The sequence below is a fragment of the Fukomys damarensis genome, unplaced genomic scaffold (assembly GCF_012274545.1).
Source record: "Fukomys damarensis isolate Sample0158 unplaced genomic scaffold, DMR_v1.0_HiC HiC_scaffold_23, whole genome shotgun sequence".
In the NCBI taxonomy this organism is placed as follows: domain Eukaryota; kingdom Metazoa; phylum Chordata; class Mammalia; order Rodentia; family Bathyergidae; genus Fukomys; species Fukomys damarensis.
The window spans coordinates 8007098-8024004 of record NW_022900935.1 but is presented as its reverse complement, the minus strand read 5'-3'; positions in this window follow the sequence as shown (position 1 = coordinate 8024004).

Sequence of the window (16907 nt, the reverse complement as noted above, 5' to 3'; positions counted from 1 at the left end):
TGAGACTGATCTCACTATGTAGTTCAGGCTGGCCTTGAACTCACTATGTAGCTCAACCTCAGCCTCCTGAGTACTGGGATTACAGGCATGCACCACCATGCCTGACAACTAATATATTTATGAAGGAGAATTTTAGAATTTTAGTGTATCTAGTAGTAAAGCTTGCTTTATTTCATTTGTCCTGGGTATCTCCAATTGGTTTGCATATGTATTTATCTGGTGATCTGCCACTACTAATTTTCAGCTGTTCTTAACTGTTTGATCTAGATCTATCCATTTTAAGCCATCCTCAAATTTTGTGGGGGCAGCGGCCGGGGATTTAGCTCAGTGGTTTAGTGGCCTGCCTTGCAAGTGCAAGGACCCGAGTTCGATCCCCAGTACCCCCCCACAAAAAAATTGTGGGGTTGTAGTAAAGGTTTGTTACTCTCCAGGTTACTGTAATTCAGTTCCATAATGACAGAACTCTTTTTTGGATGGTTAGATATAAGCTTTAGTAGCTTATGGCTTAAACAGGTTTTCAAGCTGAGCATATTGCCATACAGCTGTAATCATAGCACTTGGGAGGCTGAGGCAGAAGGATCACTGTGAGTTCAAGGCCAGCCTGGGCTACATGGTGATTTCAAGGCCAGTCTAAACTATTTAGCAAGACCTTGTTTCAAAAAAACAAACAAACAAACCAAGAAATAGAACAAAACGAAACAGCAGAAAAAGGCTTTCTGCTAAGGAGGAGATTTGGTTCGTTTCACAGTCAAGTAGGACTAAAAGCATTTATTCCTCCATCTTACAGGTGTCTTACCTTGCCTGTGTTCTTAGCATTGGTCATCGCAGGAATTTTGAGTGTTTTTTTTAAATAATTTCTTTACCAAATTTTCCATCTTCACTAGCAGGGGAGCTAAAGAGTCCCTGGTGGGAATGCAACGAAGCAGGGCACAGACAACCCCCCCATCGCCCGCCGAGCACGATGCCTTCTTCCTCAGCCATCCCTGCACACTGAGGGCGTGTGTAACTCTGTCTTTCTTCTCAACCTCACTTGTCCCACCGACCTTTGGCACAACTGCTTCATCTGAAAGCTTTGCCAGTCACTCATTCAGTTTCTCCTTTTCATAGTCACTAGTTGTGGTTTCTAATTGCTTGGTGATTTCTTGAATATGATTTTCAATGTGTGACTTGTCACCTATTCCTTTCAAAAGCGTGGTATCATCTATGGTCACAGTGGACTCCAACTTTTCCTAAGATTTAGGGTCTGCCCCTCTACCCCAAACACTGTACCACCAGTACAAATAGCCATATCTTTCAGCTGTTTCTTCCTATTGTCACTGAACCCTGGAGTTTTGAGTGTGACAATGTGAAGACTAGCCTTTAGCCTGTTCAAAACCAGGTACTTAGAGCTTCTCCATCAATGTCCTCAGCAATTATGACCAAGGGTTTTGGGTGAGTATTAGGAATTTCTTTTTCTTTTTCTTTTTTGGTACCAGAGATCGAACTTCGGACCTTGAGATTGCGAGGCAGGTGGCAGAACCACTAAGCTAAATCCCTGGCCCAAGTATTGGCAATTTCAAGAGCAGGTATAAGGGCTGGGGATTTAGCTCAGTGGTTCCACTGCCTGCTTCATAAATGCAAGGTCCTGAGTTCGATCCCTGGAACCAAAAAAATAAAATAAAAAGCAGGTACAATGAACTGGATGGTAAAAGTTTTCTGCCCCTTTGCCATGCCATCCTGTCTCGGATCCAGCCAACTATGAATTGAAACCTCTACAAACCGAGCAAAATAAACTTTCCTCCTTTAACTTTGGGTGTCAGATATTGTGTCTCAGCAATGAGAAAAGTAACTAAAGCACTCCTCCTTGCTTTCACATTTACATTATACTTCTTCTGCCTGCCTGCTTTGTTCAGTCTTTTTTTCTCTCTCTCTCAGTCTCACCTCCTGTTCTTCTCCTACAGGAGCCTCTTACTTCAGCTTGGCACAGATTCCCATCTTTACTGCAGTGACCCATCCACCTCAACCTAGAAATGACTGTTCCAATTCAAGGCACTCACTGAACATATGCTAGATGGGAGTCCACTATAGTTGAGCCACTTGGTGCTTGGCCTTGTCAGTGAGGAAGAAAGCTGAAAGCCGGAAAGCTAGACTCCTGATGGTAACACCAGTTTGCAAAATAGAATGTACACTGCATGAGGTCAGTGACACTGTCTGACTTGTCTACTTCTGTGTCCCTGGTTGTGCCTAGTACAAAGTAGCATAGTACCTGGTGTATGGAAAGAGCTTACCACATTTCTTTAAGTATGTAAAAACATAACTGAATAAATAAGTAAAAGTGACAGATTGTATTCTTAAATTATCTTCCACGATAGTTACAAAGGCATGTGTGTAGACTTCTCAAAAGTGGAGACCTTCCTGCTGGACATAGTAAAGCACACCTATAATCCCAGCACCGGAGAGGCAGAGGCAGGAGGATCACTGCAAATTTGAGGCCAACCTTGTCTCAAAAAAGGGGATGGAGGACATTCCTTAAGAGCAGAGTTGTGACTTAATTATTTGTGCATTTTTACAAATAACTGTTTTACAGAGTGATTAAGTACAAAAATTGTATATTTTAAATATTTACATCTAACAAAACACAGTCTCCTGCATGCCGTGCGTGTGCGTACACACACACGTGCGCGCACATACTCTAGTTTAGCAGATAGAGCAGGCTGTGCCCTGCTGTGAGCTAGTTCCTCTATCATGTATAGAATAGTAGTTTTCAGTCTGTGCCTTGCCCTCAGTGACTCCATTTTCTCACACAGCACTGCGCTCCATTTTGAGTGCAAAGGCTGAGGCAGAATGACTTGGTAACCTGTCTGTACAAGTAGATGAAGCACCAGATGTAGGACATACCCAATTTATCAGAAAAACAAAGCAGCACAGCACAGTGATAAAGCATAAACAGATAAATAAATTAATCTCACTAATAAAAATGCCTCCTGTAAACGTATCATATTAAATCAAGGACACAGGGACACATGATGTGTCTAAATTATGTCAGACAAAACCAAGCCTGCAAGCTGTCAGACACCAGACCAACAGATGACACAAACCCCTCACCTGGATCATACAGAGGAGGGACTCCTGTCCTCCACACTGACCCATCGTCTGTCTCATCACACCACCTGGTAAACATATCACAAGGTCACCCAGCTGTGAAATCTGGCTTTCTCTGCCCCAGCTTCAGCTCAGCTCCGTCTCCCTGCCTGACGCTCCCCACTCAAACTGCCTCCTATCTGGACTCAGGCTTTGAACCAACTCTGCTCTCAACAATCCTTTCTTTTCCTTAGAGAAACTGTGCCTGAGTCTGTAATCTTTTTTTTTTTTTATGGGTCTCACTGTGTAGTTCAGCCTAGCCTTGAGCCAGCTATGTAGCCCAGGCTGGCAATCCTCGTGCCTCAACCTTTGGAATGCTGGGATTACTGTTGTGCACCACCACATTGGACCCCAGTCTAATCTTATCTATCCACCTGGTGACTTTTCACATCTATAGAGTCTCTGCCTTGGCTTAAAGTTCTTTCTCTTCCAGGAAGTGATTAGGTCATGTGGGCTTTGCCCTCATGTTTCTGTCTTTCCAGGGTGTCAAAATTCATTGACTAGGGGCTGGGGGTTTAGCTTAGTGACTCCTCACCAGCCTGACAAGTGCAAGGTCCTGAGTTTGATCCTCAGGACCAAAAAAAAAAAATAATAATAATAACAATAAATTCATAATCTACATAAATTTCAACCTCAAGGCACTCGAGGTGCCAACAAGCTAGACAATCACAGATTTATTTTTATTTATTTATTTATTTATTTTGTTTTGAGACAGGATCTCACTATGTAGTTCAGCCTAGCCTTGAACTCACTGTGTAGCCCAGGCTGGCTTGGAACTCACTGGGATCCTCCTATCTCACCCTCCTGAGTGCTGGGATTACAGGCGTACTCCACCAAGCCTGGTTCTTTTATTCCAATCTTGATGATGTATAACACTCAAGTCACATATCACATTGCAGGATTGGTGACTTATAAAAGGGTCAAGAAAGCTAGTGTGGTGGCCCATTGCCTGTAGTACCAGCACTTGGGGAGGCTGAGGCAAGAGGATAGCAAGTTTGAACCCAGCATAGGCAACTTGGTGAAACCCTGTCTCAAAATAAAAAAGGCAAAGGAATATAGCTCAGTTTGAAGGCCCTGAGTTCAACCCCCCAGTACTGCAAAAACAAATATACAATAAAATAAAATAAAAACACACCTTCTACCATGTGAGAACAACAATAAATCACCATCTTAGAATCAGAAAGTAAACTTTCACCAGACACTGAACTGCTGACAGGTAGGACCTCTATCCTCCAGAGCTGTGAGAAATAACTATGTTGTTTACAAATTAGCCAGACTTAGGTATTGTGGTATAGCTGCAGGAAGGGCTAAAACATCTGGTATATATTCTATCTTTTTTTTAATGTATTTTTTTCTTTTATTGAGTTTATTGGTACATTTTAGGTAACAGTACAGTTACATTCATTATTGGGATCTTGTACCTTTACATGACAGGTCTTGGTTCTCGTTTTTTCCCCTTGTCCCTGCCCTCCCTTCACCATCTGGTATATATTCTCATTCAACATCAGTTTTCCCTGCGAGTAGGTATTTCAATACTAATTATTTGTGCACTTATCTTTTCATTTCTTTTTTCCTTATAAATTCCTTCCTCCCTATAAGTCCTTGTCTACCTGGTAAAAAATTGATAATAAATATTTGTAAAAAAAAATGGACTACATGGAAAGGGTAGTAGGGCAAAGGTGGGTCTGAGACTTGGAATGTGAGTAATGGGAGGCGTGAGGAGTGGATCTGGATTTAGAGGCTTTCAGAACTCAAAATTCAGTTTGGGAAGAAAATGGGAGAACGGAATGCAGGTAGTTTACAAGCAGGAACGGCAAAAGAGTCAGTTGATTCTTACACCTCTCCCCCTTTTTCGTGTATATCACTGCCTTCATTTATTTATTTAGGCCTGGATTTTGGCAGGTTCCAAACCGTCAGAATTGCTTTGTCCCTGAGGTTGCCATCCAGGTTTCCTCCTTATCTCTTGGGGCTGCAGACACTGAAGTCTGGCGGTTCATCTGGAGCGTTTCCCAGCCTGGCTCAGAGGACTGTGCATCTGCGCAGCCTGGCCCACAGCCCTTCTACAGTTGGGCAGATCCTGTACCCCGCTGCCTGGGCTCATGACAGACAACAGTCTATGCAGCCTGTCATTCTTCCCCTTCTACAGCAGGGACCGAGGCTCCAGCCTGAGCTAAGGTCCAAGGTCCAAAAATTACGAGTTGCCAAAGGAAATAGAAAGATTATAATGTAGTGGCTAAGATCTTGCTTTGGGGCTACTCTTATCTGAAACAGAATCCCAACTGTGCTGCTACCAACTAACTGTGTGATCTTGAGGTTGTCCTCATTTAACCTCAGAGAAGGGAATTAATCCCCATTTTGAGTGGTTGATATGAATTAAGGCAGGAGTGGTGCCACTGAGCTAAATCCCCAGCCCGATATGAATTAAGAGAGAAAATGTATAAAACACTTGGCCCATAGTACACACAACATGCGTAGTAACAATTATAATTAAATACAGAGACTCTATTGTCTGTGTCCATGGTGGAAGGAAAATAGGATCTGAAGTGTCAATACACGCGATCGTGCCACCGGAACTACTGTTACTACTGTCCCGATCACCAGAAAGTTTCCCCATAGTCTTTGCTTGTTGTTATTGCTGTCTTTTGATTCAGAATCAGGGCCAATGTCCTCGGTTGTAGGTGAACCTAAATAGATTAAACCTGTTAGAAATGTGAATAGTTTTGCCCGAGTGGAGCTGGGCCGGGGATGTAGCTCAGCAGCTCTGCGCCTGCCTAGGAAGTGCAAGGTTCTAAATTCAGTCCCTGGTACTGGCCAAAAAAAGAAAGAAAGAAAAGTAGAGGTCGGCAGTTTTACTGGCTCTGTAACATTAGAGCTAATATGGCTTTATAGTTGCAAGTTGGCTGTTGTAGCCTGCACTATCAATCCTGTTTAAGGAAAGGGAGTCAAAATGTAGCGTCTGAAATTGGAACGCTAGCTTTCTTAGGAACTCACAGAGTATGCCCTGCTTCCTGTCTCACAGCTAGATCTAAGGCAAAGAGTTCTACTTCCTTGTCCCTCAGAAACGTTTTTTTTTTTGGCGGAGTACTTGGGTTGAACCCAGGATTTTGACACTGAGCTACATCCCAGCCCTTTTTATCTTTTATTTTGAGACAGGTAACTAGGTCACTGAATTGCCCAAATTCAGCTCAAATTTGGGATCTTTCTGCTTTCGCCTTCCAGAGTGCTGGGATTACAGGCACGAGCCACCGTGCACAGCTCGGAGGAACATTTCTGAAATGCATTTTGCAATACTGAGAGGGTCCCCAGAAGCCCAGTTGCCCGTAGCAGTAACCACTCATCCACAAACAGTGTGTTGGCTTCTCTCTCCCTCAACTCACTCGTCTCAGGGAACCCACCCTGAAGGGAATGGCAGTGACTGGGTCTCTTTCCTAGGATAATGACAGTGAGCATTGTCCGCTTTCATAGCATAAGGAGCACTTTCTCTCTTGTGCTGGGCTGTTGCCCAAACATATGAGAGGCGTGCAGATGCTGAATCTCCTATAAGAATGATAGATTTCCATTAGAATAAATCTTCGTAAGCTGGTGGCACATGCCTGTAACCTCAGCTACTCAGGAGGCTGAGGTAGGAGGACTGCATGAGCTCAGGAGTTTTGAGCCAGCCTGGGCAATACAGTGATACCTTGTCTCAAAACAATAACAAACAAACATTTCTGACTGCTCAGTATCTACATATACCTTCTATGTTTACCCTTCACAAAACAAAACAATTCTAAACTCAACTCTTCCTTTTGTAAACTAAGCAGTATTTACTATGGTGCTATAAACCTGTAATCCTGGCTACTCAAGAGGCTGAGGCAGGATTGCAAGCCTGGGTGGTTTAGTGAGACCTTGTCTTAAAATAAAATAAAATAAAATGGACTAGGGGTGGAGCACAGTGGCAGAATGATTTCCTAGTATGTGTGAGGTCCTGCTTTTGATCCCTAATATCACAAGACAAAAACAAAAAATCCTCACTATATTCCTCCCAAAAAGGAACCCAAATTCTCATCATTTACTTCATCCAGCAATAATTTCAGAATCTCTAAATAAAATTTATTCTTCCTCCAGTTCTATAATGATCCTACCTCAATGTTCTATAGCCTATGGACTAAGCTTTAAAGTTAACCACTACCTGGATGACGTACCCTCTCTATTTTGGAGAGGGGAAAGGAGTGGAATGGAAAAGAAATTAAATATAGTTTGTGCATTTTTAGTGGGCAGGATAAGAAAACCTTTATTTGTTTGTCTTTGAGACAGGATCTCACTATGTAGTTTAGGCTGGACTTGAACTCTTTATATAGTCCAGGCTGGCCTTGAACGCATAGTAATCTTCCAGCCTCAGTCTCCTGAGTGCTGGGATTACAGGCCTGTGCCTCTGAGCCCAGCTAAGAAGTCTTTCTGTCATCATTGATCACAAGGCCTCAGTTGATAGCTTTAACTGCAAGTATCCACTACCTATTGTACATTCTCTTCTCAGGCAGCATTTCATAGGGGTCATCGCAGTGGAAAGAGAAAGAGGGCGTAAGCAGAGGCACACCACTGTTTTAAAAGCCTTGATCTGGAAGCAGGATCTATTGTTTCCATTTACATTTGATCAAATAGAATTTAATCATATAGCTCCTCCTTGGGGATGCCACTGAGTTTTCCACAGGTGACCAAACCCCCCTTCCTAAAGGATTAGAGATGGCAGTGGTCTAGTCTGTGTAGATGTCCCATAATTTTCCATTAATTTTTAGTAGTGGATATAGCAGAACTAGGCAGTGCCCCGGTACCCCCTGAATTATTACCATAATCCTCCTCCTTCTGTCATGAAGTGACAGTTCTCTTTTGTTTGATAATGAGCCTACCATTATAACCAGAAGTATGCAGCTAAAGTTTAATATCAGGCCCTGGGAGGGGGGCTAATTTATAGTATTTTCCATTTTGAGGTAAATATTCCCACCATAACCACTTTTTTATTTTCTCTGGTACTGGAGATGGCATGCAGGAACTTTGCGCTGAGCCCTATTTATTATTTACTATTTGTGAGTTTGTTTCTATTTTGAGACAGTGTTTTACTAAGTCACTAGGTTGTCCAGACTTGGCCCAAACTTTTGCCCCTCCTACCTCGGCCTCCCAGAGCACTGGGATTACCAACATGTACCAGCACATCCAGCCTGCCATGGCCAATATTAACCTACCAAAATTATGTCACTGAATGTAGAGTCAAGGAAGATGCACTGTGATAGAGTACTCTCTGGGATGTCCAAATTCTCATCTCTAGAACCTATGAGTGTGGTATTTTGCATGACAAAATGGATTTGGCAGGTATGTTTAAGTTAAGGATGTTGAGTGGGGGAGATTATCATGGATTATCCAGTTAGGCCCAATACAATGTAATCACATGGATCCTTATAAAGGAAGGAGGGAAGTAAGTGTCAGTCAGAAAAATGACATGGCAGTGAGATCTGGGGGCACAGCTCCATACAGTGCATGCTTAGCATGCACAAAGTCCTTCGTTCACACTCGTGTGCACACACATGCATACATACACACACACACACACACAGAAAAGATAAGGAAAGGATTTTCCCCTGAAGCCTCCAGAAGGAAACCTGTCGCTAGGCTAAGTATGACAGTTTCCCAAACTTCAGCTCACCCTGTGTAGCAAGCTCTTTGACTCTGGTCACAGAAGGATTTTCAGAACAAGACAGAAAGAGGCACGAGAAGGGTTCACTGGGCAAAGACAGACAGCACAGCACACACTTAAAACTGGGGTGTGGGAGCTCAGAAAAACGAGACCCCGCAGTTTGGAACTGAGTGCAGTCATGCTTTTCTTGAGGGGATGAAAAGCTAAGAAGTGCCCACCCATCCTGCTCCCAAAAGGGTCCTAGATTTTTTTTTTCTTAATAGATAATTTAAACATCTCTGGATTCACTCAACCTTCTGTTTACTCTCTTAATCAGGCCAATTTATGGCCTTCTGGTGGTGGATTTGGTAAGGAAGGTGTGTAAATCTGGAGCAGTCCTTATCTCAGGGCCAGGCTCCTGAACCTTCCTTTCTTAACTGAGCCACTTTATGGCCTTTTAATGCCAGGTCGGTAGGGAAGAGGTATAAATTAGCCAAGAAATAACAGTTTCTGGCATGGGGCTGTCTTGAGCGGCTACAGCTAAGTCCTGGAAGTTGCAGTCTTCTTCTAAAAGTACAATTTTTAGTTATGATTTCCTTGTCTCTTTTCTACCTGTCTGTTATTTCTTCTGTCCTACCTCAACTCCATGGAACTGTGGTGTAGAGGCAGCAGTATTATAAGGATTATTATGTTGGCTGGCTTTGGCTAGTGACTTTAAGAAAGAAAGAGGGTCTCACTATGTAGTTCAGGTTGTCCTTGAACTCACTTTGTAGCCCAGACTGACCTCAGATTTGGGGTGACCCTCCTACCTCAGCCTCCTGAGTTCTAGGATTACAGGTAAGCCCCACCACATCTGACTTCTGCCAATGATTTTTGAAATCTTGTAGAGAAGAAATGATAGGGCTGGGGTTGTAGCTCAGGGGTGCTACGCCTGCCTGGCAAGGGCAAAGTCCTGAGTTCAATCCTTGGTACAAAAGAAAAAGATAGAGTGACGTTAGCTACCAACTGAAATATATAAGTCAACCTTAAGCGAAACACTGAACTGTATTTGTTTGCTTCTCCTATTTCACCAGCCATGTTGTTATTTTTTGCCCTGACCCCTGCGCTGCATGGGACAATTCAGTTTTAGGTCCTTTATTCCTTGCTCTTTCTAATGAGTTGCCTTTGTCTCATGTCATTAGTTTTTATTTGCATCTTACCATCTCTCTCCGGTGTGCCTGCCATCCTTTTTAGTTTCTTGAATATCTTTGCATCTGGCTCAGGGACATTGGACCGTGTGTCAATAAGTCACCACAAGATGGCGCCCTTGCTAGTACTGGCTGCAGTGAATCCGGTTATCCCCTCCACGTTGAAGGGGATTTGCGAGGTTTCTGAGTAGATTTTAATCTTGTTTAACATTATTTGACAGCCTACTCAAACCTAGATATTGTATTATATTTCTGTCTTTAATTTTACAAAATGTCGATATTATCTCCTTTATAGACGAGAAAACAAAAGTTGAAAATGGTTAACTTGCTCAGTGGGGAACTAAATTTAAAACCAGAATTTTCTGACTCCAAAACCAATGTTCCTTCCATTACATAAGTGAAACTCAGGCTGTAACAGTTTTTTGTTTTAAATTATACGTGCAGTAAACACAAAACCAACTTGAGCCAGCTTGACAGCAATGGGCCAGCAAAGCATTTAGAAATATCTTGTGGAAATTTAGAGCAGAAACAATACCCTGGCTCTCTTTCAGAGCCAGGGGCTGGACAGACTTCAAGACTCGGGGGAAAGAGGAATAGAAAAATGGAAGAGGGAAAAGAAAAGGAAAAGGTGGGAAGACCCAAGAGACTAAACTCTGTTCCTCTTACATGACTTACAATGACACCATTTTAGTGCATTTTGTGTATGAGCATCCTAAGCAATGTTTTATTTGAAAACTTGGAAGTTACTAGACAATTGATGTAATATATCAAGCCATGCCCCTATTGTTTTTTTTCTTTTTTCTAACTGTTCATTGTAATAAATAAAGCTGCTTTTACAATGTAGTAGGCAGTACATGAGTCATAGAGTACTTCCAGTTCCCTTGCCCTTAGGGAAGGAGAGGAAGGGATCATCTCTAAAATTTCTAGCCTGTGTCCCACGTCCAGTTCTTGAGCCTTTCCCGTCTCTCAGCTGTCTAGAAACAGGAAGCATCTGACCACATGTCAGGTCTGACTGGGCACTGTGGAAACAACAGTGAATAAAATAAGCACAGTCTGTCATCCCAGGGCTAGCATTCTAGGGGTGAAGACAGACATGAAACAGATACTCTACCAGAGATTCCTACAGGAAGTGCTGCCAAACAGAAATCCAGAAGGTTAAGGGAACACACAACAGAGTGAGCTGACTTAATCCGGGGTGATTAGGCAGGCTGCCCTGAGGAAATGCCACTTACTATCCTAGCTGAAGGCTGAGTGAGGAGAGGAGAGAGATGTGCGAAAGCTCAAAGGTGAGAGAAATCACAGCAGGTTCAAGAAATTGAGAAAAGATCTGTGGGGCTAGCCACAACAGACAAAGGGATAGGTTAGGTTGACGTAGAAGGAACAGCAGAATCCACATTGTGCAAAGTCTCATTGGTCATAGTGAGAATTTTGGAATCTACTGCAAGGGAGATCATTGTCTGAAAGTGTGGGGTCCTGTTGATGTTTGAATGAGAACATTCCAGCTGCAGCGTGTGGGGGCAAAGTGAACGTGACTAGACCAGAAAAGGGAGTTGGTGCAGAAGTCAAGTGATGATGAGGGCTGGGACTACAGGGGCGGAAGGAGGGATGAAAAGGAGTGAACAGGCTTGGACGCATGAACTAAGAGGTGGAATGACAGGAGCTAGTAATCCGTGGTTCATGACTGCATGTGTAAGAAAGGGGGCGCGGTCAATAACTTAGTTTTCTGGCTTGAGCAGCAGGACAGATTTTTCCTTCCAGAAATAGAACACACTAGAGGAAGAGTAAGAAGAGATACGAAGTTCTGCTCTGGACATGTTTCATCTGAGGTGTCTGTAAGATTTCCTGAATATACAGGGAGACATATACGACTGGAACTCAGAATACAAATCTGGACAGTGTGGATTTAGGAGCTCTGTGCTTGAAAGAGTACTGAGACAATAAAAAGGGTCATCCTGAGCTATTGAAAATAGCTCTATCAACAGTGGGTTAGAAGAAAAGACAGAAAAGGAGACTTGGAGAAACCAGAGAGGTACCAGAAGCTCAGAAAAATTCTTGACTCCAAAATGCCAAGGGAAGAAACATTTCCAAAAGGACTTGATACTTATTCTAAATGCAGCAGTGATGACATAAAAAGAGAATGGAAAAGAGTTAGTTGGATTTAAAAACATGGTGGCTGTGATGTTAATTTGATTGTCAACTTGATTGGTTTGAGGGACACCTAGCAGATTAGTAAGGACCGCTTCTGGGCTTGTCTGGTAGTGATGAAGGTGTGGCTTTGGGGACTGTCTTTGGTCCCTGGCTCCTTCCTCCCTGACTCTTCTGCTCTCTGCTTTCTAGATGCCATGAATCGAGCAGTTTTCCTCCTCCACACCATTCTACCATGATGTTTCTGCATTGGAGCCAGCTGACCATGGACTAAATACCTCTGAAACCATGAGCCAAAATAAATCCTGTTCTCAAATTGTATATTTAAGGCATGTTGTCCCAGCAAGCAAAACCTGACTAAGATAGAGGCTGTTGGGTGATATTATCAACAGCTTTTTTTTTCCTGGAGTCGTAGTAGGCAGAGACTACGTAGGAGTGGGATGAGAAGTGGGAGGGTGAAAAAATACAGACAGAACCGCCTCCTGCCTTGCAAGTGCAAGGTCCTGAGTTCAATCCCCGGCATTGGAAAAAAAAAAATACAGACAGTAGGATATGTCACTCTTGAAAGTTTTGATCTGAAAGGAAATAGACAAAAGGGACAGAGAGGGAACTGGATACGGTGGCACATGCCTGTAATCCCAGCTAGTTGGGAGAGTAAGGCAGGAAGATTGCAAGTTCAAGGCCAGCCTGGGTGTCTTAATCAGATGCTGTCTCAAAATAAAATATAAAGGGCTTCGCTGAGAATGTACCTCAGTGGCACTGCGCCTGCCTGGCAAGCACAAGGTCCTGAGTTTGATCCCCAGTACCAAAAAAATTTTTTTAATTTAAAAAGGTTTGAGGATACAGCTTAGAACTAAAGTACTTGCCTAATATGTGTAAGAACCTGAATTCAATCCCCAGCACTATGTGCGGGGAGGGTTAAAGGGGGACCTTCATTCACCTAGTTCTTCAAGCTAGAGGTTGTGAAGGACTATACAACCATTCTTTATCTCTCATGCCCTGCTTTCAAGTCATTTACAAAAACCTGCTGGCTCTAATTTTGAAATTCTGAATCTCCTCACTTAATCATTTTATTCACTGCTCCCTACTCCGAGTCACTGTCACCTCTTATCTGAACTATCTTGTGAGCCCCTTGATTTTCCTTAGTGGACACCTTGTCCATAAGCATGAATCTGTGAACTATATAGGCAAGTTATCTACCCCTACAAACATCCTACATACAGTGGTGGGAAAGACACAGGATAACCTCTGTTGTGCCTTTTTAAAAAGAGGGTGAAATGTGAGGCTCATAACCGAAACAATTATGGAATCCAGCAGAGTTAGGCTAGTTAGAGCTTAGTTCAACTGCCTGAGAGTCATTCATTGTGGTTTTGGCTGTAGGATCTGGGCTTTTGATTCTACCCTCTGAATCATCTTTCTTTTTCCATAAGAAAATCGACTTTACATCTGAGTGGGTTTCTCAGCCTGCTCACTGTCTATAAAAGGATAGAGGCGAAGGCCTCTTTACGTTTTGTAATGTGTCCCTGCTGGAAGCTTTTGCCTGAGCAATTCTCTTTAAAGCTCATGGAGTTTTTACACACATTTTTGTTTCTTGGAATGAGGAGCTGCACAGAAATTCAGGCCTGCTCACAAATAGATGTTGAGGGTGGAATTAGAAGTTTAATGGAGGTGTACTCAGTGACAGAGTGCTTGCCTAGCTTGTACAAGGCTCTGGGTCTGAATCCCAACCCCCCAAAAATATTTCAAGGGGGAAATGCCTGTTAAAGATAAGATGAGATTGACAAAAAGAATCTTAAGACCATAATGTAAGACTGACACCTATGAAACGAGAGGAAGAAAGAAGGTTGTGGTGTAAGAGAGTCAGACCTCAGTATATCTCTGAAAAAGCCCTGCCCATTAGAGGAGTCCTATATCAGGTAGAAATGGCCCCACTGTAGCCTGTAACTTGTCTATAGGCTCAGCCATTGGCTGGGACCAATCCAGGGAGGGCCTTGAGCAGGCAAGTGCCCCACCACTAATCTCTATTTCCAGCTCCAGATTCTCTTTGTAAAGATATATAAGAAAGAAAGAGAAGGGAGGGCGGGGGAGAGAAGGAGAGAAAGTTAGGGGTTGTGCACGGTCCACCCCTTGCTAATATAGTTCCTCCCTTGCACTGCCAGATCCCCTCTGCCACATGTCTTTGGTGAGAAGTTCCTCTACCACTGTGATAGGCCACTTCCTGAGAGAGAACTTTTAGTGCGATGAGCCAGAGCCCCACTGTTACTGAGAGCTGAATTTTTTAAAATCAATGTATAGACTCTAGTTTTTTAGTCCAACTATTAAATCTTTTTTTCTTTCTTTGTTTTTTCTAGTACTGGGGATTGAAACCAGGGCGGGCCTCATACATGCTAAGCAAGTGATCTACTACTGAGCCACATCCCCAGCCCTTTGTATTTTTATTTTTGAGACAGTGTCTTGCTAGGTTTCCCAGGCTGGCCTCAAACTTTCAGTCCTCTTGCCTCAGTCTCCCTGGTAACTGAGCTTATAGTAATCCTATTTCTTTATTTCTTTATTTATTTCTGACGTCAGGTCTCACTGTGTAGGTCAGGCTGGTCTTGAACTCACTATGTAGCCCAGGCTGGCTTTGAACTTGCAGCAATCCTGCTGCCTCAGCCTCCTGAGTGCTGGGATTATAGGTGTGCACTACCATGCTCGGCATGACTATTAACCCTTTTTAAAGTCTAAGCATTACAGACATTTTTGGCTTCTCTCTCTCCCTCCTTTTCTCCTTCTTTCTTTCCTTTTTTTGTTTGTTGGTTTGCTTGTTTGTTTGTTTTGAGATAGGTTCTCACTATGTAGTTGAGAGTGGCCTGGAACTCACTATGTAGCCCAGGCTGGTCTCGAACTCCCAGCGATCCTCGTGCCTCAGCTTTCCAAGTGCTGGGATTACAGGCGTGTGCCATCACACCTGGCTCATCCGCCCCCCTCTTTCATTTTTGTGTCAAGGTTCAAGGCAAGGGCCTTGCATGTGCTGGCAAGGGCTCTACCACTCAGCTACAGCCCTAGCCTACAGACTTTTAAAAATCATTTGCTTCTAATACAGTTAGAAACAGTAGAGCTGAGGAAATCACTCCTTTCTCTCCATTTAATTCTAAACAGTACTTATGGTTTTTCCTGCTTCCATTGTCCTAAGAGGGGTAGAATATAAAATAACAAAACATAGAACATCTCTGATGCTCTAGGTGAAAGCACATGTATGTTGGTTCTCCTAGCCTGAACTTCCAGTCACCTCTAGCCTATTCCTGCCTCATTAAGGGTTCATAAATATGTAGTACATGACATTAATATAATTAAGATCACAGTGGGCTGGGCGTGGTGGCATACACCTATAATCCCAGCACTCGGGAGGCTGAGGCAGGGGGATCGCTGTGAGTTCGAGACCAGCCTGAGCTACATAGTGAGTTCCAGGTCAGTCTCAACTACATAGTGAGACCCTGTCTCAAAAAAACGACAAAAAAATAAACAAAAAACAAAAAAAACCGATCACAGTGAGTGCTGGGACAAGCATGAGTGTTAAGAGCCCCTAAAATGATTCAGTACCCTGTCAGTGATTCCTGTCAATCACACCTAGAGCTCCAGCGGCAGGCACCTGAGCAGAGGTCCCTGTCCTTTAACTTCTAAAAGGCTGATTAATCTGTGCTTTTTGTCGCTCTGTTGCTGTTGCTATTTTGTGTGCTTTGACCTGTGTGCAGTGTTTTTCTGTTGCCTCTGCACCTTTCCTGGTCTGTGCTATATCTTCTGTTGGCACGGATTTGTCCTGAACACAACTTCCCGTGATCTTCAATAAATGTAGCTGCTCGCTACTCACCACTGGGTGTACCCTTGGCTGTTCTTTCCTCACTGCCATATACAAGAGCCTGGATCACATCAGCCCATTCCACGGCAACACTTTGTTTGGCCCTATTATCTTTCCCTCATTAAAAAAATGGATTTTTAACTGGACATGGTAGGTCACTCCTGTAATCCAACACTTGGGAGACTGAGACAGGAGGATTTTGAGTTTGAGGACAGTTTGAGCTACATAGTGAGTTAAAGGCCATCCTGAGCTACACACCAATGACCGTTTCAAAAAAGGAAAACAACAGAGAAAAGGATTTTTATGAAGTCAGATAAATCTAACTTTCCCTTGCCCTTTTACATTTTTCTCTTGTTTAAAAGGTCATTATAAGTTCTACATTTAAATTCCAAGATTTCATTTAAAAATTCTATTTTTGCATTTGAACTTTAAGGCATACAAAATTTATTTCTGAATGTGTTTGTACTTTGTTCTATATAGATGGCTAATTTATTAAATAGATGCCATTTATTAAATAAACCATATCTTGCTGAATTTAAATGCTATTTGCCATTTCTAAAATTCCTATGGAGGTCCGGAGATTTAGCTCAGTGGTTCCAGCACCTGCCTCTCAAGCACAAGGACCTGAGTTAGATCCCTGGTACCAAAAAAAAATAACAATAAAATAAAATAAAATTCCTATGGAAGCCAAGCTCAGTGGCACACTCATAATCTCATCACTGGGAGGCTGAGGCAGAAGGGTCCCAGTTCAAGTCAGCCTGAGGAACTTAATAATTTAGTGAGAACCTACCTCAAAATAAAAACTTTTAAAAAGAGCTGAGAGGGCTGGGGATTTAGCTCAGTGGTTCCGGAGACTGCCTCGCAAGCACAAGGACCTGAGTTCAATCCCCAGTACCAAAAAAAAAAAAAAAAGTTAAGAAAAAAGAGCTGAATGTAGTTCAGTTTGAAGGCTCTGTTCAATTTTCAATACTGT